The sequence below is a fragment of the Cetorhinus maximus genome, chromosome 4 (genome assembly GCF_964194155.1).
Source record: "Cetorhinus maximus chromosome 4, sCetMax3.hap1.1, whole genome shotgun sequence".
In the NCBI taxonomy this organism is placed as follows: domain Eukaryota; kingdom Metazoa; phylum Chordata; class Chondrichthyes; order Lamniformes; family Cetorhinidae; genus Cetorhinus; species Cetorhinus maximus.
Genome location: NC_135882.1, coordinates 172,773,647 through 172,795,922, shown reverse-complemented (window position 1 = coordinate 172,795,922; position 22,276 = coordinate 172,773,647).

Here is a 22,276-nt window from a genome sequence, read left to right as displayed (position 1 = left end):
AAAAGTTAGTATGCAGGCACAGCGAGTAATTAAGAAGGCTAATGGAATGCTATCCTTTATTACGAGAGGGATTGAACATAAAAGTAAGGATGTTATGCTTCAGTTATACAGGGCATTGGTGAGACCACACCTCAAATACTGTGTGCAATTTTGGTCTCCCCTTATTTAAGGATGGATGTAAATGTATTGGAGGCTGTTCAAAGGAGATTTACTAGATTGATAACTGGAATGAATGTTGTCTTATGAGGAAAGGTTGGACAGACTGGGCTTGTTTCCTTTGAGATTCCTATTTCTTATGTTCTTATGTTCTGTTTGAGTCACAGAGTCACAGAAGGAGGCTATTTGGCCCATTGTGACTGCACTGGCTCCTTGAAGGAGCAATTCACCTAGTGCCATTCCCTCGCCTTCTCCCTGTAACCCTGCACGTTTTCTCTTTTCAGAAAAAAATCCAATTCCCTCTTGAATGCCTCGATTGAACCTTCCTCCACCACACTCTCAGGCAGCGCATTCCAAATCCTATCCAATCACTGCACGATAAAGTTTCTCCTCATGTCTCCATTGCTTATTTTGCCAATTACCTTAAATCGGTGTCGTCTCGTTCTCGATCCTACCACTAATGGGAACAGTTTCTCCCTATCTACCCTGTTGAGACTCCTCATGATTTTGAACATCTCTATCAAATCTCCTCTCAACCTTCTCTTCTCCAAGAACAACAGTCCCAACTTCCTCAATGTATCTTCGTAACTGAAGTTCCTCATCCCTGGAACAGTCCTTGTGAAGCTGACTAGGAATGAACAATAAATCCAGTCTTGCCAGGCCTGCCCACATCCTAAGAACAAATATAAATTAAATTCAAGAACCTGGATTCTAGGAGACCTAGTTCTTATTTTTCCCTTCGTTCCCCTCTTTTCACTCCCCTCACCCCACCATTCTCTTGGGCTTCCAGTTCCCTCAGTTTCTCCCAGAGTACACACATACAAACATACAAAATAGGAGTAGAAGTAGGCCATTCGGCCCCTCAAGCCCGGTCTGCCACTCTATAAGATCATGGCTGATTGGTTTGTTTCGAATTCCACACTCCCATCTACCCCCGATAACCTTTGATTCCCTTGCCTAACAAGAATCCACCTACCTCTGCCTTAAAAATATTCAGTGACCCTGTCTCCACCACCTTCTGAGGCAGTGAGTTCCAAAGTAGCACAACCCTCTGAGAGAAAAAAATTCTCCTCATCTCTGTCCTAAAAGAGCGACCTCTAATTTTAAAACCGTGCTCCCCCTAGTTCTGGACTCACCCACAAGAGGAAACATCCTTCCCATGTCCACCTTGTCAAGGCCGTTCAGGATCTTGTATACTTCAATCAAATCACCCCTCACTCTTCTAAACTCCAGTGGAAACAAGCCCAGTCTGTCCAACCTTTCCTCATAAAGACAACCCACTCATGTGGTGCTACCAACCCACCTGAACAACATTAGAAAAAAACCCAGGGAGAGGCAGAGTGACCCAAGGAGCAACGCTGGTTGCCAAAAGAAATAAAAGTGAGCTGAGATGAGAGAAAACCGAGCCCCAGCATAACCACAGCAGAGAGAGAGACTGAGGAATTCGAGTTTTAAAAATCGAACATGTGAAACAGATGTGTGTAAATATTAATGAGCAGATTTTTTAGATTTGGACAAATATTTTTGACAAACGCGGATTGTAACATGTCTGAAAAAATCTGGTTATATTTTCTAGATGATTAATAACATTCACTTTGAATTCATTATGCAAATAATAAACATAAAAGTTGTACGGGCAGGTGCAAAGATACGACAGAGGAAATGGAAGCAGGAGTAGGCCATTCGGCCCCTCGAGCTTGCTGCACCATTCAACTATATCATGGCTGATCACCTACCTGAAGGCCATTTTCCTGCACTATCTCCAATAGAAATATCTTTAAGATCTAGAAATCTATTGATCTCTGTCTTGAGCATGCTCAATGACTGAGCCTCCACAGACCTCTGGGGCAGAGAATTCCAAAGATTCACCGCCCTCTGAGTGAAGAAGTTCCTCCTCATCTCAGTCCTAAATGACCTGCCCCTTATTCTGAGACTGTGCCCCCTGGTTCTGGACACACCCCCTCCCAGCCAGGGGAAACATCCTTCCTGCATCTACCCTGTTGAGCCCTGTCAGAATCCTGTGTGCTTGGTGATCAAGAGGCAAATTACACTTTCATTCCATGTGCATCAGCCGATTGTGGCCATGTCGTCTTCCTCGTTCCTTTCTGTGTGGCGAAGGATTGGTCTGATCATGAAACGTTCCATTCAGTTTGACCGTGCTCTACCACCTGTCCCTCACGTAGAAAAAGTTGGTGCAGGAAACACCTTTGACCACAAGTCTATCTATCAGTGATCCACGCATAACGTCCTCAAGGGCCCTGTGGGAAAAAGAGATGGTGGATCCTGTTGGATGGCTCCCCGAGCAGACAGTGAAAGTCATGTGGTCGAATGCCTCATTGCCAGGACTTTGAAACAAGACATAGTTCGGCTGGTGGTGAGAAGGCTCCTTACCGTCAGATACTTCACGTGTACATGGCGCCTCAACCCCAACGCATGCTGCCCCTCAAGGGACCACATTTAGAATATTGTGAGCAATTTTGGGCCCTGTATCTCAGGAAGGATGTTCTGGCCCTGGAGAGGGTCCAGAGGAGGTTCACGAGAATGATGCCAGGAATGAAAGGCTTAACATATGAGGAACGTTTGAGGACTCTGGGTCTATACTCGATGGAGTTTAGAAGGATGAGGGGGGATCTGATTGAAACTTACAGAATACTGAAAGGCCTGGATAGAGTGGACGTGGGGAAGATGTTTCCATTAGTAGGAGAGACTAGGACCCAAGGGCACAGCCTCAGAGTAAAGGGAAGACCTTTTAGAACAGAGATGAGGAGAAACTTCTTTAGCCAGAGAGTGGTGAATCTATGGAATTCATTGCCACAGAAGGCTGTGGAGGCCAGGTCATTGAGTGTATTTAAGACGGAGATAGATAGGTTCTTGATTGGTAAGGGGATCAAAGGTTACGGGGAGAAGGCGGGAGAATGGGGTTGAGAAACTTATCAGCCATGATTGAATGGCGGAGCAGACTCGATGGGCCGAATGGCCTAATTTCTGCTCCTATGTCTTATGGTCTTATGGAAAGGGATTGTCACCAATTTCCTATTGAAATGCGCATTTGGGGAATGAGGCCTTGGAAGAGGTGCATTGGTTTTTGTTGAGGTTCATCCCGAGCGGCTCCGTGACGCAGGACTTTGTGCTCTACGGGCTTTTCCCAGGGACGCACACCGAGACAAACATCAACTGCTACCAGAGGGCCATCAAATTGGTGAAAGACGCCTCTTTAGTCTGCCCGAAACTTGTTGACCTTCCGGTGTAAAGAGTTGTCCATTACAGGGGGCCGCTGACCGGCACCTTCCAAGGCCTGGGACTATGTGCTGAAGGGTGCAGTGAAATATGGGACAGCCGCCAGGAATTTCCATTGAGAAATCTACACTTCAAGTGGAGCCAGGCACTCTATAGTGCCATGTACTGTGGTTAACTAAATTTACCTGCATCGCACTATGAAAACTGTCACATTTGAATTGGAATATAATGCATCTTTATAAATTTCATGAATGAAGTATATTTTTGGAAATAAAATTGCCTTTTTGGTCCCTGTTTGTGATGTTGTCACAAATGCGCTCAAGCATTTCAGCAAAGGATGATGGGAGATGGTGAGTTAGTGGTTACTGTCACTGGACTAGTAAACCAGTAGTCCCAGGTTCAAATCCCACCACGGCAGCTGGTGGAATTTAAACTCAGTTAATGAATCTGGAATTGAAAACTAGTCTCAGTTAATGGTGATCATGAAACTATCATCGATTGTTGTCGATACCCACCTGGTTCACTAAAGTCCTTTAAGGGAAGGAAATCTGCCGTCCTTACCTGGTCTGGCCTACATGTGACTCCAGGCCCACAGCGATGTGGTTGACTCTTAACTGCCCCTCTGAAATGGCCCAGCAAGCCACTCATTCAAGGGCAATTAGGGATGGGCAACAAATGCTGGCCTTGCCAGCAACGCCCACATCCCATGGAAGGATATAAAAAATGTTTTTAATTCAGCCAATAGGGTAAAGCTTAATTTGCACAATTACCTTTACTTTCATAAAATAATTTAATCATTCAGGGGATGTGGGCTTCGCTGACTGGGCCATGATTATTGCCCATCCCTAATTGTCCTTGAGAAGGTGGTGGTGAGCTGCCTTCTTGAACCGCTGCAGTCCATGCGGTGTAGGTACACCCACAGCGCTGTTAGGGAGGGAGTTCCAGGATTTTGACCCAGCGACAGTGAAGGAACGGCCGATATATTTCCCAGTCAGGATGGTGAGTGACTTGGAGGGAAACTTCCAGGTGGTGGTGTTCCTGTCTATCTGCTGCCCTTGTCCTTCTAGGTGGTAGAGGTCATGGGTTTGGAAGGTGCTGTCAAAGGAGCCTTGGTGAGTTGCTGCAGTGCATCTTGTAGATGGTACACACACTGTTGCTACTGTGCATCGGTGGTGGAGGGAGTGAACGCTTAAGATGGTCCCAAACAAGCGGGTGGTCAGGATGTAGCAGTCAGGATGGCGTGCGACTTGGAGGGGCAATGTAGTCTATATCTTTATCGATAGATTTATGTATAATGCTTACATCCTCAATAATTGTACTAAAGCAAAATACTGCAGATGCAGGAATTCTGAAATAAAAACTGAAAATGCTGGCAACACTCAGCAGGTACACAGTTCTGATGAAGGATCATCGACCTGAAATGTTAACTCTGTTTCTCTCCACGGATACTGCCAGGTCTGCCGAAGTGTTCCAGCACTCTTTGTTCTTATTTCAGATTCCCAGCATCCGCAGTATTTTGTTTTTGTATCAGGGGCCAAAAGGGGTGGTCTGTAGTTGGGCGGAGGGCAGGAGGGATTAAATGACAAAAGCATTCATGTTTCAAACCCAAAAAGAGATGGTAATAGGACAAGTAAGGAAACAAAAGATGTGTCCAGAAGAGGTGTGAATGGCAGGATAGTTGCCGTCTGAACACAAGGTGAAGGAAAATTGGAGGGAAATTTGTTTCCGTTGTGGGATTAATGGTGACACCACATCTGCAATACCGTGTGCCATTTTGGTCCCCATATTTACGGAAGGACATATTTACATCGGAGGTGATACAGCGAAGGTTCGTTAGGTTGGTACCTCCGATGAGGGGGTTGTCCTAGGATTGGAGGTTGAGTAAATTGGGCCCATATTCTCTGGAGTTTTAGAAGAATGAGAGGAGATCTCATGGAGAAGCGCAAGATTCAGAAGGGGATTGACAGGGTAGACACTGAGAGATTGTTTCCCCCTGACCTATGCTCTTAAGAGGAGGTTTCAGGATGACATAAAATGATGAATTAAATCCAGGATTCAAAGCAATTGTGAAATAATTGATTGCGTAGTCAACAAAACCAGGTCAGTTTTGGTTAAATTAGGAGATAGGATCAAATTTATGCTAATGTAACCCACCTTGAACACTGAGGGAAATATTTTAAATGTAAATGCCACTCCCTAAACTATGGTTTGTTGACATACCATGCTAGGATAACAATGCACTGGGCCATTGAATAACAACGCCTTGTATTTATATAGCACCTTTAATATAGTAAAACATCCCAAGGTGCTTTGCAGGAGCTCCGTAAAAACAAAATTTGACATTGAGTCATGTCAGGCATTATTAGGCCAGATAACCTAATGGTCAAAGAGGTAGGTTTTAAGGAGTGTTGTAAAGGGGGAAGGAGGTTTAGGGAGTGAACTCCAGAGCTTGGGGCCCAGGCAGCTGATAGTACACCCATCAACGGTGGAGGAGAAATTAAAATCAGGAACGCTCAAGAGGATAGATAGAACTAAAGGAGCACCGATAGGTCGGAGGGTGTGGGACAGGTGGAGGACACAGAGATGGGGAGGGGGCGAGGGCCATGAAAGGGATTTAGAAATGTTTCGATCATGTCCTGCATGAAATGATGATTGGGCAGGAGACTCTGTATTTTTTAAAAAAGGAAGCAACATGGAATAATGGGCACTGCACTCTGTCAAAATGGTGACTTCTGTTTGTAGTTTCGGGACAGACAGGGACAATGGACGGCAATGGGAAGCGTGGCGGACGGGGGAACTATAATTCGGCGCGAGGCCTAAAAACAGTTTCCCGATAACCGGGTGAACTTTTACAATTAAGCTCTCGGAACTTTAAAGGTGGGCGGATTTTGCATATCATGCATGCTCATTAAAAGGCCAGCTTGCCAGAATTAATTGCCCCCCCCCCCGAATTAAGTTTACCGCGAGTGAGAAATTCCTGCATTCAGATTTCCGACTGCGTATAAGCAGCATGTATCTGGCGAGGCAGACCTCCTCCCTGGCTTTGGAGTGAGTGGCTTCTGCTTCTTCCCTTGTGGGGACCGCTTGTAAATGTCAACCTCTTGACTGAGGTTGGAGCTCCCTCCCTAACAGCGCTGTGGGTGTACTGACACCACATGGACCAACAACGGTTCAAGAAGGGGCAATTAGGGATGGGCAATAAATGCTGGCCCAGCCAGCGACGCCCACATCCTGTGAATGAATAAAACAAAAGGGTGCCAGTAGCCCAAGCTGTGGCGAAGCTGGGCGAGGGAGACAGGATCAGCGGGGAAGGCTGGGAGGGTGTCCGGGGAAGGAAGTCAGACTCTCCGAGGCTGTTTTGGAGGGTGTGCATGTAATGCATGCCTTGGTGCTGTTGTAAGGTGGTGGATGGGCTTTCCAGGCACTGAACCTCGTAGAGAGATGGGTCGAAAGGGCAGGGTTGGGGAGCTCGAGAATTTGGTCCTAAGGGCTCAAAATGAGGGGACTGGTTGGCAGAGGGTGCATTTGCAGTCAGAGGAGGGAGTTGGATCAGGTAGAGTGGAAGTGCTGGACTCATGGATAGTGGATGGTCTCATGGCGGGGTGTGGGCTGTGTGGTCACGGGAAAGTCAAGGTACAGTTGGCCACAGGAGGGGTCAGGGACAGGAGGGATATGGGCACGTCGATGGTTATAGTCACAGGAGGAGAGCAGGAATATCCACATAGATAGCAATAGGGTCCAGGGTAACAGGGGGAGGTTGAAGGGTTACAGGAGGGAGAGGAATGGCAAGGCTGTGATTGTGTAGGATGATGGGAGGAATTTGGTGGGTGACAGGGGGAGTGTAGAAGGTACTTGGCATGTTGGCAAACCTCACACGCACCATGCTGAAGCTGTCAAGGTTGTTCCACAGTTCGTAAAACCTCTCAAGCATTCCATATGGGAGGAGCCTCTTTTTAGGTGGGAGGAGTTAATGCTTCATTTTTTGGGTGAGTGAAGAGGCACCCTATTAATCATTAGCCCACTCAATGAAGAGCCAGTTCTCCCCTCGAGATTCCAACACCCAGTAAACCAGCGTTGCTCCATGACTAATGAGTCACACTCCAGTGAGAACCCATCAAGGTCTGGAGCTGTCATACACTGTGTGCTGATTGGCACCGGCTGCTATCAGAGGCTGAAGTGACAGGAGGGAGGGAGGGAGGGAGGTTAATGCCTCCAAGTGACACTGGTGGGTGGACAGCAACAAAGTCCCAGCTCCAAACCACCATTCGCCCAGGTAAATGGTCTTGGCTGACACTGGCTTATGTGGTAAGTCTTTCCCAGCTGTCAAGGCCATGGTCTCTCCATAGAGTCTCGAGGGAAGTGGGGGCAAGCTGACTAGTGCCTGAGGGAGGGTTCTCGCACATGGCTGTCATCAGCCCAGTCAATGCGCAAAGTCTCCATGCGCGGTCATATATGAACGGGAGGAACACTGATCTGTGGTCCTCCAGGATGCCCTTCACCATGAAGAGGTGGGGTGGGGAGGCCATGTCTAGGTGGATGTCAGGCACAGGGCTTAGCATTGGCTCAAAGCTCAGAGGCGGAGGTGAATCTACAAAGAATATGCAGACTAGACGGATCACTGCAATTTGTTCACAGATCCACTCAGGCATAGATAATGCAGGCTCCAGGCAACCCTGACTTTCTACTGGCTTTGGTCCAGATGAGGAAGAACTGGTGCAGGTTAGCCCAGGGCCAGGAGCCAGAGCAGCAAGAGGCAACAGAGCCTCAAGAAGGTCAGGATGCTGGCAACCAGGGCCTAGTGTGACAGCAAGCATTGGCATGAGCTTGGGTATACTGCAGGTGGTGCAGCAACCTACAGTTGGGTGAAAGGCAATGCTGGAGGCACCTTAGGGTGTCTCAGAATGTGGTTGATCACATGTGCCAGCTTCTCCACGAAGACCTGCATCTGCAAGGGCTTGGAGGCAATCCAATGCCCGTGGCATTAAAGTCACTGCTGCCCTAAACTTCTTTACCAATGGCTTCTTCCAGGGCTTCACTGGGGATCTGTGTGGCATTTCCCAGTCAGCAACACACAGGCGCATCCAAGAGGTGACAGATGCCCTCTTCAGGAGAGCGCACCAATTTCTCAAATTCCGTTTGGATATTGAGAGCCAGGCAGCCAGGCTGTTGGATTTGGCAACAATCTCAGGTTTCCTGCTGGTCCGAGGGGCTATTTACTACACGCACGTGGCCTTGAGAGCTCCCTGGAATCAGCCAGTCACATTCATCAACAGGAAATGTTTCCACCCTTTGAATGTGCAGTTGATATGTGATCACACCAGACAAACCCTCCATGTTTTCGCACAGTTCCCAGGAAGCTCTCACGACGCCTTCATCCTGAACCAGTCTGAGGTGCCACAGGTTTTTGAGGGACTTCAATGATCAAAAGGCTGACTCCTTGGGGATGAGGTATGCCCCTAGAAGACCCGGCTGTAGGTGCCAGTTTGCCATCTGCACAGTCTTGCTGAGGAGAGCTACAATGCAGCATATGTCTCCACGAGAGCCATGACTGAGCAGACAATAGATCCCCTGAAGATGAGGTTTGGATATTTGGACCACTCAGGTGGGGCCCTCCAATAATCCCTACAGAGAATGTCCTGGATCACCCTTGTCTGCTGCGCACTGCACAACATCATGCTACGAAGGGGGGGATGCCTTGGCAGAGGGAGAAATGGAGGACCGAGATGCCTCCTCCGATAGTGAGCATGATTCAGCTGATGCCAGGGAGCTCTCAAGGCCACGTGTGTGTAGTAAATAGCCCCTTGCACTTGCACATGGTGAAGGGGATGGTGATGGTGAGGGCCAGGATGTTGCCGAGACACATACAGAGACCACTGCAAAGGTAACTTTGTGGCAGATAGGCCGTGATAGGCAGGGTAAGCTGCTGGTACTTATCTATTACTATTTTGTTTTCAATCCTCTCTATCACACATTATCAGTTTATTCTCATGTACCTTCATTTATGACACTGAATTAAATTGCACTGCTTAGCATCAGCCCTGGTGCCCACACGCGCCCAGCTGTGCTGACCCCTTGTGCCAAATGCGCACAGGAGAACCCCGCATAGCACTTTGTTCTCCCACGACCTCGAGCACCTGTAAGTAGAAAGGAAATTTTTCCCATGCCTTCACAAAGTCTGTACGGACGCCAATGTGAAAGCAACATAATTTCTTACCTGCCTAGAAACCTGTTGGCTATCAGATGGTCAGGGGCCTGTTTACTGCGTCGTACCCTTGCAACGGCCTCTGTGTGTACCTCTGTGACATCCTGGCCCTCGTCAGCGTCGTTCCCTTCACCATCCTTATCGTCGGAGAAGACATTTCAGTCCTCCATGCCTCCCTTCTGCTTAGACATCCCCACTTTGGTCCGTGGGATTGTGCAGGGCCCAGCTGACAACGATGATCCGGGACACTTTCTTTGGGGAATATTGTAATGCCCCACCTGAGTGGTGCAAAAATCCAAACCTCATTTGTATGCAATCTGATGGAGAGATGGTAGCGTAGTGGTAATGACACAAGACTAGTAATCCAGAGGCCCAGATTAGTGTCCTGGAGACCTAGGTTCAAATCCCACCATGGCAGCTGGTAGAATTTGAATTCAGTATATAAAGCTAGATTCAGTGATGGTGACCATGAATCTATTGTTGATTATTGTTAAAAATCCCATCTGGTTCACTAAGGGAATCTGCCATCCTTACCTGGTCTGGCCTACATGTGATTCCAGATCCACAGCACTGTAGTTGGCTCTTAACTGCCCTCTGAAATGACATGGCAATTAGGGATGGGCAATATAAAAAAAAATTCTTATCTTGGCAGGGATGCACTCACGTCACCCTCACACCTGCCCCCAATGTGGACAATGGGACAGCTTGAAACTGCAATCACATGACCAAAACCAGCTGGAGAGGGGGGCTATTATTATTACACCTTATTACTCCACAAAAGAGTCCAGCGACGCAGTCTGGCACCAACAGCACAGAGCCAGCAGAAAAGAACACTGCCTAAAACTCAACCAAGCTGCAAAATTATATTTCTTCTCCACAGAAGCTCAGCTGTAGTTTCATTTGAAAATCACAGAAAGTCTGTTCATTGCCTGTTTTTCAAAGCCACAGCACTCAACGGGTTTAAAACACTCTTTCTAAATATACATCTTGTTACAGTCAGCCATGAGGGTGCGAAAAGAGGGGAGAAGTTACCCCACCATCTCTCCTCACCCATGACAGAAACAAAGCTGAGAATCTAAAACTAGAATAAATATGACTTACATTTGCATTGCGTGGTCACCTCCAAACAGGTGGGTTTAAATTCAGTGTGAGGCAGGGGTAGGTATTGAAGCAAGAATACGGCAATGGAGTAAGAAAGGGGGAATGAGCCATCCACTCCCACTCTAACCTCTCTGTCCTTGGCCTCCTACACTGTTTCAGTGAAACTCAATGCAAGATCCAGGAAAAGGACCTCATTAGAATCATAGATTCACAGAATGGTAACAGCACAGAAGGAGGCCATTTGGCCTGTTGTCTTGTGCTAGCTCGGTGAAGGAGCAATTCACCTAGTGCCTCTCCCCCACCATCTCCCCATGGCCCTGTACAACCTTCCTTTTCAAATAATATTCCAAATCCCTCTGTATGTCTCAATTGTGCTACCTCCAGCACCCTCTCAGGCAATGCATTCCAGATCCTAACCACTCGCTGCGTAAAAATAGTTTTTCCTCATGTCACCATTGCTTCTTTTGTCAATTGCCTTAAATCTGTGCCCTCTGCTTCTCAGTTCTTCCATAATGGGAACAGTTCCTCCCCATCTACTCTGTCCAGAGCCCTCATGATTTTGAATACCTCTATCAAATCTCCTCTCAACCTCCTCTTCCCCAAGGAAAACAATCCCAGCTTCTTCAATCTATGTACGAAATTGAAGTTCCTCATTCCTGGAACCATTCACTTGAATCTATTCTGCACTCTATCTGGTGCCTTCACATCCTTCCTAAAGTGCGGTGCCAAGAACTGAATGCAATATTCTGGTTGAGGTCGAACCAGTGTTTTATGCAAGTTTAACATAATCTCCTTGCCCTTGTACTCTATGCCTCTATTGATAAAACCCGGCATACTGTAAGCTTGATTAACCATGCTCTCAACCTGTCCTGCTACCTTCCAAAACTTATGCACATATGCTCCCAGGAACCTCTCTGCTTCACATTTTTCTGCAATTGATTTAATCTGTCACCTATCCAGCCATTCCACCAACCTGCCTGTCTCCTTTCGAACTTCCACACTATTCTCCTCACAGTTCACATACTTACAAGTTTTTTATCATCTGAAAATTTTGAAATTGTGCCCTGTACACCAAGGTCTAGGTCATTAATATATATCAGGAAAAGCAGGGGTCCCAACACTGACCCCTGGGGAACTCCACTACAAACCTACCTCCAGCCCAAGAAACACCCATTAACCGATACTCTCTGTTTCCTGTCACTCAGCCGATTCCGTATCCATGTTGCTGTCCCTTTTATTCCGTTCGTTATCGCTTTGCTCACAAGCACAAGTGTTGTCCGGCACTTTGTCGAACGCCTTTCCGAAGCCTGTATACACCACATCAACAGCATTGCCCTCATCAATTTCCTCAGCTGTAGCATGTTTCATCATAGTAATCAATGCCAATACGGACTGCTGCTGCACACCTTCCATTTTCTCGCCCTTGTCCGCCGCCCGGACACGCCCTGGCGTGCCTTGTTGCCGTCCGGTGATGGAGGCCCCCGATGGGAGGCCCTCTACGGAGGTGTTCTCCCGCTTTCTAACAGGGACCTGGGTTGGAGGGTGTTGCACGCAGCAGTCCCCTACAATCGTAGAATGTGTAGGTTCACGGACTCCCAGGACACCTGCCCTTTTTGTGGTCTTGTGGAGTCCGTGGACCACGTTTATATAGGGTGCTGTAGGCTGCACTCCCTTTTTAGTTATTTAAAAAACCTGTTGTTACTGTTTTGTTTGCACTTCAGTCCCATGCTCCTAATCTACAGACACCCGGTGCGGAAGGGGGTCGGGAAGGAGGAGGACCTCCTCGTGAACCTGCTCCTGGGCCTGGCCAAGTTGGCCATTAACAGGTCCAGGCAGCGGGCGATCGAGGGGGGAGTCCCGCCCGATTGTTTGTCCCTCTTCCGCGGGGTGTCCCTGGAGAGGGAGCACGCGGTGTCTGCTGGCACCATCGAGGCCTTCCATGCCTGGTGGGCACAGCGGGGACTGGGGTAGTTTGTTGACCCCTTTAATCACATTTTGGTTTAATGTTTGTAAGTTTCCTTTAAACTTTGTCCTTGGTTTTACAGCTGACCTGACTTAGGGCCTGTGCTTGATTTATCCCTTATTTTGTTAATTTAGTTTAATTGGTTGACTCTTAAAAGAGTTACATCATAATTAGCATCAGGCCTAGTCTGAATGCACTACTAGTTCAACTGTCCAATCAAACTTGATGCGTTTGACATTTTCTAAATAAGGCTGTTGATTCAATGTCAGTCCCGACTTACGCTGCTTCATGTCTAACCCTACATTTTTGTAGACTCCCAAAGCCTGATTTCCAATCTTGAACTCCTTCTTTATTTCATCTATCACCCATTGCTCAAATCCTGCCCACAGAAAATTATCAATGCGCATCATAAAGATGCCTGCTAGTTTCCCCTTGTGATATCAATAGAACATTGCTGGGTCTGCTTTCAGCCGAATAAAACCTGTTTTCAACAGGACAGACCTAACTGAGAAATACCACACCCAACAATTTGAAAACAAGAACTGAATTACGGAAACAAAAACAAAAATGGCTGGAAAAACTCAGCAGGTCTGACAGCATCTGCGGAGAGGAACACAGTTAATGTTTCGAGTCTGTTTGACTCTTCATCAGAACTAAGAAATATAGAAATGAGGTGAAATATAAGCTGGTTGAGGGGGCTGGGACAGGTAGAGCTGGATAGAGGGCCAGTGATAGGTGGAGGCAAAGAAGAGATTGCCAAAGATGTCATAGTCAAAAGGACAAAGGGGTGTTGACGATGGTGATATTATCTAAGGAATGTGCTAATGGGGACATTAAGGGTAGAAAGCAGGACGAGCAAGGTACAGATAGCCCTAGTGGGGGTGGGGTGGGGGGGAAGGGATCGAAATAGGCTAAAAGTTGGAGATAAAACAAAGGATGGAAATACATTTAAAAATAATGGAAATAGGTGGGAAAAGAAAAAATAAATAAATAAATAAATAAAAAAATATAAATTATTGGAAAAGGGGGGATCGGAAAGGAGGTGGGGATGGAGGAGAGAGTTCATGATCTAAAATTGTTGAACTCAATATTCAGCCCAGAAGGCTGTAAAGTGCCTAGTCGGAAGATGAGGTGCTGTTCCTCCAGTTTGCGTTGAGCTTCACTGGAACAATGCAGCAGGCCAAGGACAGACATGTGGGCCTGAGAGCAGGGTGGAGTGTTGAAATGGCAAGCGACAGGGAGGTCTGGGTCATGCTTGTGGACACACTGAAGGTGTTCCGCAAAGTGGTCACCCAGTCTGCGTTTGGTCCCTCCAATGTAGAGGAAACCGCATTGGGAGCAGCGAATGCAGTAGACTAAATTGAGGGAAGTGCAAGTGAAATGCGGCTTCACTTGAAAGGAGTGTTTGGGCCTTGGACGGTGAGGAGGGGGGAAGTAAAGGGGCAGGTGTTACACCTTCAGCGGTTGCATGGGAAGGTGCCATGGGAGGGGGTTGAGGTGTAGGGGGTGATGGAGGAGTGAACAAGGGTGTGCCAGAGGGAATGATCCCTGTGGAATACCACCAGGTGGGGTGAAAGGAAGATGTGTTTGGTGGTGACATCATGCTGGAGTTGGCGGAAATGGCAGAGGATGATCCTTTGAGTGTGGAGGCTGATGGGGTGAAAAGTGAGGACAAGGGGGACCCTATCATGGTTCTGGGAGGGAGAGGAAGGTGTGAGGGCAGATGCGCGGGAGATGGGCCGGACACGGTTGAGGGCCCTGTCAACCACCGTGGGTGGGAAACTTCGGTTAAGGAAGAAGGAGGACATGTCAGAGGAACTGTTTTTGAAAGTGGCATCCTCAGAACAGATGCGACAGAGGCGAAGGAACTGAGGGAATGGGATGGGGTCCTTACAGGAAGCGGGGTGTGAGGAGCTGTAGTCGAGGTAGCTGTGGGAGTCGGTAGGCTTGTAATGAATATGACTTCTTTGGCAATCTCTTCTTCGCCTCCACCTATCACTGGCCCTCTATCCAGCTCTACCTGTCCCACCCCCCTTAAATCAGCTTATATTTCACCTCATTTCTTTATTTCTTAGTTCTGGTGAAGAGTCATACGGACTTGAAACGTTAACTATATTCCTCTCCGCAGACGCTGTCGGACCTGCTGAGTTTTTCCAGCTATTTTTGTTTTTGTTTCAGATTTCCAGCATCCGCGGTATTTTGCTTTTATCTTAATGTTTAATTCACTGCCACCTCTCTTCCAGGAATGTCTACCTTGAGAAGTACTGCTCTTCTCTCTGACAGGATTTCTGCTTGTCTCTTTTGCCTTGTTCACCTTCATTGCTTTCCATTTCTCTCCTGGTGTTTGACAAGGTGTTTACTAAAACCCGCTTTCACAGCCACATTTCCTTCCTCAGTGACTGTCTCCATCTCCGACTTACCCCACCTGGTTTCCAACCGAAGTTCCATCCCTCATGTTTCGAACCCCCCCCCCAGGATTACAGGTATCTCCGGGACATACAACGCTCCTCGGACTGCAGTTCCCGTCGCATCCTGAGATGCACACTCAGTGCCATGCGCCGCCATATGAACACACTCGACCTCTCCCCCCAGCAGCACTGACTGAATTACGGATCTCCGAATAGAATTTCTGCAATCTTGTATATAACCAGTTAAATTCCATGATATATTCTTCAATGGAATAACCGTCCATCCTTCTCAATTCATCAAAGTCTGACCATGCCTCATGTGTGCATTGAACAGATCATCTTTCTTATAAATTTTGCCATTACATTTTAAAAGATTATCAAAACCTTCTTCAGTATCCATATGATGAGCTCCTAGCTGCAAAAATACTTTGCACCCGATCCTGCTCTGTTGGGAAGTATAAGTGCCAAGGCCACACCTTGTTTTTTCTTTGATAAGTACGTAACTCATGTATACATATCTTCTTCATTCTTCCATTGGGCATTAGAGTAAGCTTCACAGAGCAATGGTGGAAAATCATACCTTGATACTTTACACTTGGTTTCAGTCATTCTGAAACTAAGGTAACTTCAATTATAACCTTCTGCCTGAATAGAAATCTTAGTTTCCAATCTTCACCTTTAATCTAATCATCCTCTGCTACCCACGTTAACAGGATCCAAGGCAATTGGTGAAATCGAAACCAAGACACAGAGCTTTGCCTTAGTGAGAGAGTTTATTGACTTTGTTCAGTTCTCACAACCACCCAGTGTCCCAGCTGTCCCCTAGGTATACACTCTTTTTGAAATCAATACAACAAAATAAACAAATAAACCGTTAAATTGACAGCCCCTTAAAGGAACACTGTAACAAAAAACAAAACTTTCAAAGGGAACTTTTCAAATTGAAATGGTGTTCCCGGGCTGGTGATGCACACCAACCCCCTACGGAATCCACTGGTTGCAGAAGTCCTGAGGTATACTGATAGACACCGTGTGTGCTAGCTCCAGGGATACCTGGGCTCAAATGTAACTGTGGAAGAGGAGCAGACAGTCGGGTCTAACACAGCTCTCCACAGCCTGATGCCTAGGCCTGTTAATGGCCACCTTGGACAGGCCCAGGAGTAGGCCTTCCAATCTGCCCGACCGCCTCTGCACCAGATGGCCAAAGATCAGGAGCACGAGGCTGGTGTAGCCAAAATTTGAGGAGCAGCATCTTCAAATAATCAAACAATGGCTGCAACCTCCGTCATCCTATATAAACGTGGAACAAGGACTCCTCAAGACCATGGAAAATACAAGTGACCTGGGAGCCCGTGAATCATACTAACCTATGATTGCACAAGACTGCTGTGTGCAACACTCTCCAGGCCAAACCCCCGATGGTAAAGGGGGGAGGGCTCCTGCAGAGAGGGCCCTCTGCTGGGGGCCCCCCACCAGCTCCAGGTGGCAGGGCGGAATGCCACACCATGTCCGGACATTTGACTAGGCCGAAGAAGTGAAGGCCATGCAGCAGCTGCCCATATAAGAAACCCCTCCATGCGGAATGGGAAGGCACGGAGGGAATTGTACCCTATATATATATATGTGCTCAAAGTATTTAATTAAACAATACCCTTCATCTGTGTATCTTAACAATATAATTAACATACTATTAACAAGGCAGCCTCTGTGTAGGGAGAGGAACAGATTGAAGAGTTCAGGTCGATGACCTCTCTCGTCAGAAATCTTTACGTTCTCCTCTGTCACATAACCACAAGGAACTTCAGGAAGAACGTTCAACTGATCTTAACTCAAGTATTCCAGGAAAAATCTAACATGTCCACCCTCGTTATCCACTTATTTGTTCCTTCACTGATCCCTGTGTTGATGTTTCAAACACACTTGCCGGAGCTTCAGCACAGCCATGGATCACTCTTCGCATGCCGAGGAATCTCCTGATATTCATCCTAAAGTTAGATGTTCGAACCGTGACTTTACCCGACATTGTGGCACGGTTTAATTTAAGGTCATATCTTACAATCTTCTGTAAGGTCATATTTCGAAACCTTTTATTGTAGGTTCAAGATGAGCCGAAGGTTCTCCAAATGTCTCTCGCGTGTTATTTCGCATGTTCGTCTTTGACAAGCTGCCCAGTTATCTGGACTTACGTAGGGTAACATCAGGGTTACAAAGGATTGCACGGGAAGAATGGCACAGCCATTCTACTCCTGTTGCAGGCTCTGGGTGATTCTTTCACCGCCTTCACTGTTATGGCAGCTGTGCCATTTCCTGTGTGTGTGTGTGTGTGTGTGTGACTCTGCCTACCGGTTGGCTTCTGGCGTGCCCATGCTCGTGGCTGGGGAATGAGCACGGTGCCATTAAATGTCTTGCTCTACGCACTGAATTTTTTTGCGTTAAGAGCGGGAAACAGGAGTGGGGATTGTTTCTAGGTCCCAAACCTGTCCCCACCCCATCCTGGTGATTACCGTCACTGACCTGACTCCCCATTGATTGGCACGGAGACAGGCTCCCTAACTAATGGGGGCGGGCAGGCTCTGGAAGCCCGGTGTGGGGGGAGGGGGCGGCCGGTCAGAGGCCCCTCTCCAGCTTGAGAAAGGCAGCAGTTTGCAGTAGAGGCTAAGTGGCTGAGAGGGCGCTTTAACAGGGAGGTGCCTTCTCTCCAACTTTAAAAAAATTAATTAATTAAAAAACAGAAAAGGCAGCAGGCCACTACTGGGGGGTGGGGTAGGGGAGAGGGGAGTCTTGCTATAGAGTGGCCTTTGGCTGCACTCCCGAGGGGCAGCAGGCCTGACTGCGGCATTGGCCATCCATCCCCTCCTACCCCCAAAACCCTGCCTGTATCATGTGCCCAACTTCTGGCAGTTAAGCTGCCCCCTTGTTGCTTGGGAATCGGGAAGCCGTCTGGGAAATCCCAGATGACCTCCTTTATCCAACTTTAACAAGGCTCATGATGAGCTTAATTTGCGGCTTGACCTCAACACGGTCCAAAAACGTTACCCAATCTGTTTCCTGTAGAAATAGAAAATATAGCCTTGTAGGTATAGTTGATAATTAACTATGGTTGCTGAAGGAGTCACTGTATTCCATTGACAGGCCAATTGGGATGTCTTGTGGTGCAGTGGGTAGTGTCCCTGTCTCTGAGCCAGAAGCCCTGGGTTCAAATCCCACTCTGGCACTTGATAGCCAACAAAGGTATAGCCAAAGATTTTGGTTATCAACCTGAAAATCTTTCCAACACATGCCAATGGCAGGTGGTAAGAGCGGGAGCGATTCCTGGTCAGTCATGTGATGGAAAGTTCTTTCCATCACATCCATAGCTCCAGGATACAACATGAATGGAAACAGTGTACAGTGCCACAGCAACTTGTGCTCCCTGAGTGAACTGTAACTCACCAGTAACATGATTACTGGCAGGGGAGACGCTTTTCAAAATGCCTTCGCACTTGTGTACCACACGCTGAATATTATCAGAATTGGCATTCTGCATGGCAATAATGTTCTGTTCAGATCTATCAGAGCCAATTTTAACACCATAACTGTGAGAAGCAATTTCCTTTACGAAATAATTTCTATAGTACAGCAGCTCTCCAAGCCAAAGACGTAACTTTAGTTAGTTTCTAGTGTAGCAGATAGGCGTGGAGATGTTACGGCAGGATTTGGTTCTGAAAATTATTTTCTTAACAACCAGTGTACTATAAATATAACTTGCAATTGTTTTGGTTGCAAAGTGGGTGTGATTACAAAAGTGACTCCGGAAAGCTGGTGGAGGGATGGTTTAGGAAACCTGAGAGGAGACACTTACCAAAGGGATCCTGTTCCACACTATCACAAAGAGCTTTTGTAGGGTTGTGAAACGCAGAACACAATGACACCACAAACACCCTGCGCGCATTTTCCAATCAAACCTCAGACAGTGTGACGTACAACCTGTTCTTTTCTTTTTTTTGTAATCGCGGGCTGTGTGCATTTCCGATTTAAACTGCGTCTCGTTCCCTGGCTTGGAATTCCGTGTGGACTGACAGAAGGGCCCCCCCACCATCCCCCCAAAACCACTGTTTCACTACATGGAGAATTCCTGAACTTAGCTCGAATGCATGTCGCAAAATATCCCAAGAGACGGCAAGGGCAAGTCACGGGAGCGCGGGGACAGGAGGAGGCCATTCAGCCCCTCGAGGGCTGTTCTGTCATTCAGTCAGAACGTGGCCGATCTGTATCTTAACCCCATTTAACCTGCCTTAGCTCCATAACCCTTCCGTCACAAAAGTCTCTCGATCTCAGCCTTGAAGTTTTCAGTTGATCCTCCCAGATTTTTGGGGAGGGGGGAGGAGAGAGTTCCAGGTTTCCTCCGGCCTGTGTGCGAAGGAGTGCTTCCTGCCATTGGTTCTGAGCCACCTGGTTCCAAGTTTTAAGGTTCTGCCCCATTGTCCCAGACCACCCCCCCCACTACCAGAGGAAGTAGTTTCTCTCTATCTACGCTATCTAATATAGTTAGGTGACAGCTTACTCTGAGGAACCGTGAATGGCCATTTGGCAACAAGACATGGCATCGGAAGAGGTTGTAATGATAATTTGGCTGCCTTTGCTGACATCTATTTTGCCATGGCTGCCAAGCAGATTCTTGCTGCTGATCGCAGCACGTTCAGGGGAGGCTGGGTTTCACTCCCACTGTGAACCTGCTGAACCTCCTAAAGGGCACTCAGCCCACTTGCTGAATGTTTAACCGAGCTGTGGTCAATGGAAATGATTTCCCCGCGTCAATACCGGAGTGGCGGAGAGTTCTCAGAATGCTTCGGTTCTGAGGCGTTGGCAGTTCCCGAGTTTTGACAACCTCAGGGTGGATTCTAGTAAAAGCAAATAAATGTTTTCCTTCGGCGGCACCTTCCAAATCCACGGCCTCTACCGCCTAGATGGACGAGGGCAGCAGACTCGTGGGAACACCGCCGCCTGCAAGTTCCCCTCCAAATCACTCACCATCCTGACTTGGAAATGTATCGGCCGTTCCTTCACTGTCGCTGGGTCAAAATCCTGGAACTCCCCTCCTAACAGCACTGTGGATGTACCTACACCACATGGACAAAATCCTGGAACTCCCTCCCTAACAGCACTGTGGGTGTACCTACACCACATGGACTGCAGCGGTACAAGATGGCGACTCACCACCACCTTCTCAAGGGCAACTAGGGATGGGCAATAAATGCTGGCCCAGCCAGCGAAGCCCACATCCCATGAATGAATAAACATAAGCGGTTTCAACAACCTCATGACCTGATAACAGCCCGATTAAATAAATTTGAAGTGTTAAGTTGAACACAAGAAACACAGTAGCTAATTTATGCACAGCAAGACCCCACAATTGTTATTGTGACGATGACCAGGTAACCTGTTCTTGTGGTGTAGTTTGAGGGGTAAATATTGGCCAGGACTCTGGGGAGAGCATGCCTGCTCTACTTCAAACTGGGATCTTTTACATCCACCCACGAGGGCAGACAGGGCCTCAGCTTAACACCTCAGCTGACAGACAGCACTTGCGAAGGCGTCAGCCTACACTTGGTGCTCAAACCTTTAGCTGAGGCCGCAGGAAGCGACTATGATGTGAGAAACCTGTTCGGCAGCATCGTTCAGCGTCCCCCCAGGCTACCAAGGTGGCAAAGCCTTCTGTTCACCTCCCTTATTATTCTCTCTGATGTTCTGGACAATATTTTGCCCTCAACCAACATCACGTTATGTTTAGAAATGAACAGGCCCTGATCAGACTGCTGTTTGTGGAATAAAAACAAAAAGCTAAAAGCTACTGCGGATGCTGGAAATCCAAAACAAAACAAAAACAGAATTACCTGGAAAAACTCAGCAAGTCTGGCAGCATCGGCGGAGAAGAAATCAGTCAACGTTTCGAGCCTTCATGGCCCTTCGGCAGAACTGCAGCATAGTTTCAACAAGGGAGAAATATAAATTGGTTTAAGGTGGGTGGGGGGGGTGGAAAGAGACACATTGAGGGTGTGGTGTGAGCAGATAATAATCAAAAGATGTCACAGACAAAAGGGTCAAAGAGGTGTTGAAGGTGGTGGTCTTTGTCTGAGAAAAGTGCTAATTAAGAATGGAAAACAGGATATTCAAAGTACAGCTCTAGTGGGGGTGGGGTGGAAAGACTAAAGGTTTTAGTTTTAGATTTAAAAATAATGGAAATAGGTGGGGAAAGAAGAATCTATATAAATTATTGAAAAAAAAAAGCGGGTGGGGGGGGAAAAGAAACGGGGTGGGGATGGGGGGAGGGGGAGTTTAAGATCTAAAGTTGTTGAATTCAATATTCAGCCCAGAGGGCTGTAAAGTGCCTAGTCGGAAGATGAGGTGCTGTTCCTCCAGTTTGTGTTGGGCTTCACTGGAACAATGCAGCAAGCCAAGGACAGACATGTTGGCAAGAGAACAGGGTGGAGTGTTAAAATGGCAAGCGACAGGGAGGTTTGGGTCTTTCTTGCGGACAGACCGCAGGTGTTCCGCAAAACGGTCGCCCAGTTTGCGTTTGGTCTCTCCAATGTAGAGGAGACCGCATTGGGAGCAACGAATGCAGTAGACTAAGTTAGGGGAAATGCAAGTGAAATGCTGCTTCACTTGAAAGGAGTGTTTGGGCCCTTGGACGGTGAGGAGAGAGGAAATGAAGGGGCAGGTGTTGCATCTTCTGCGTGGGCATGGGGAGGTGCCATAAGTGGGGGTTGAGGAGTAGGGGGTGATGGAGGAGTGGACCAGGGTGTCCCGGAGGGAACGATCCCTACGGAATGCCGTCAAGGGGGGTGAAGGGAAGATGTGTTTGGTGGTGGCATCATGCTGGAGTTGGCGGAAATGGCGGAGGATGATCCTTTGAATGCGGAGGCTGGTGGGGTGATAAGTGAGGACAAGGGGGACCCTATCATGTTTCTGGGAAGGAGGAGAAGGCGTGAGGGAGGATGCGCGGGATATGGGCCGGACACGGTTGAGGGCCCTGTCAACGACCGTGGATGGAAAACCTCGGTTAAGAAAGAAGGAGGACATGTCAGAGGAGCTGTTTTTGAAGGTAGCGTCATCAGAATAGATGCGACGGAGGCGAAGGAACTGAGAGAATGGGATGGAGTCTTTACAGGAAGCGGGGTGTGAGGAGCTGTAGTCGAGGTAGCTGTGGGAGTCGGTAGGCTTGTAATG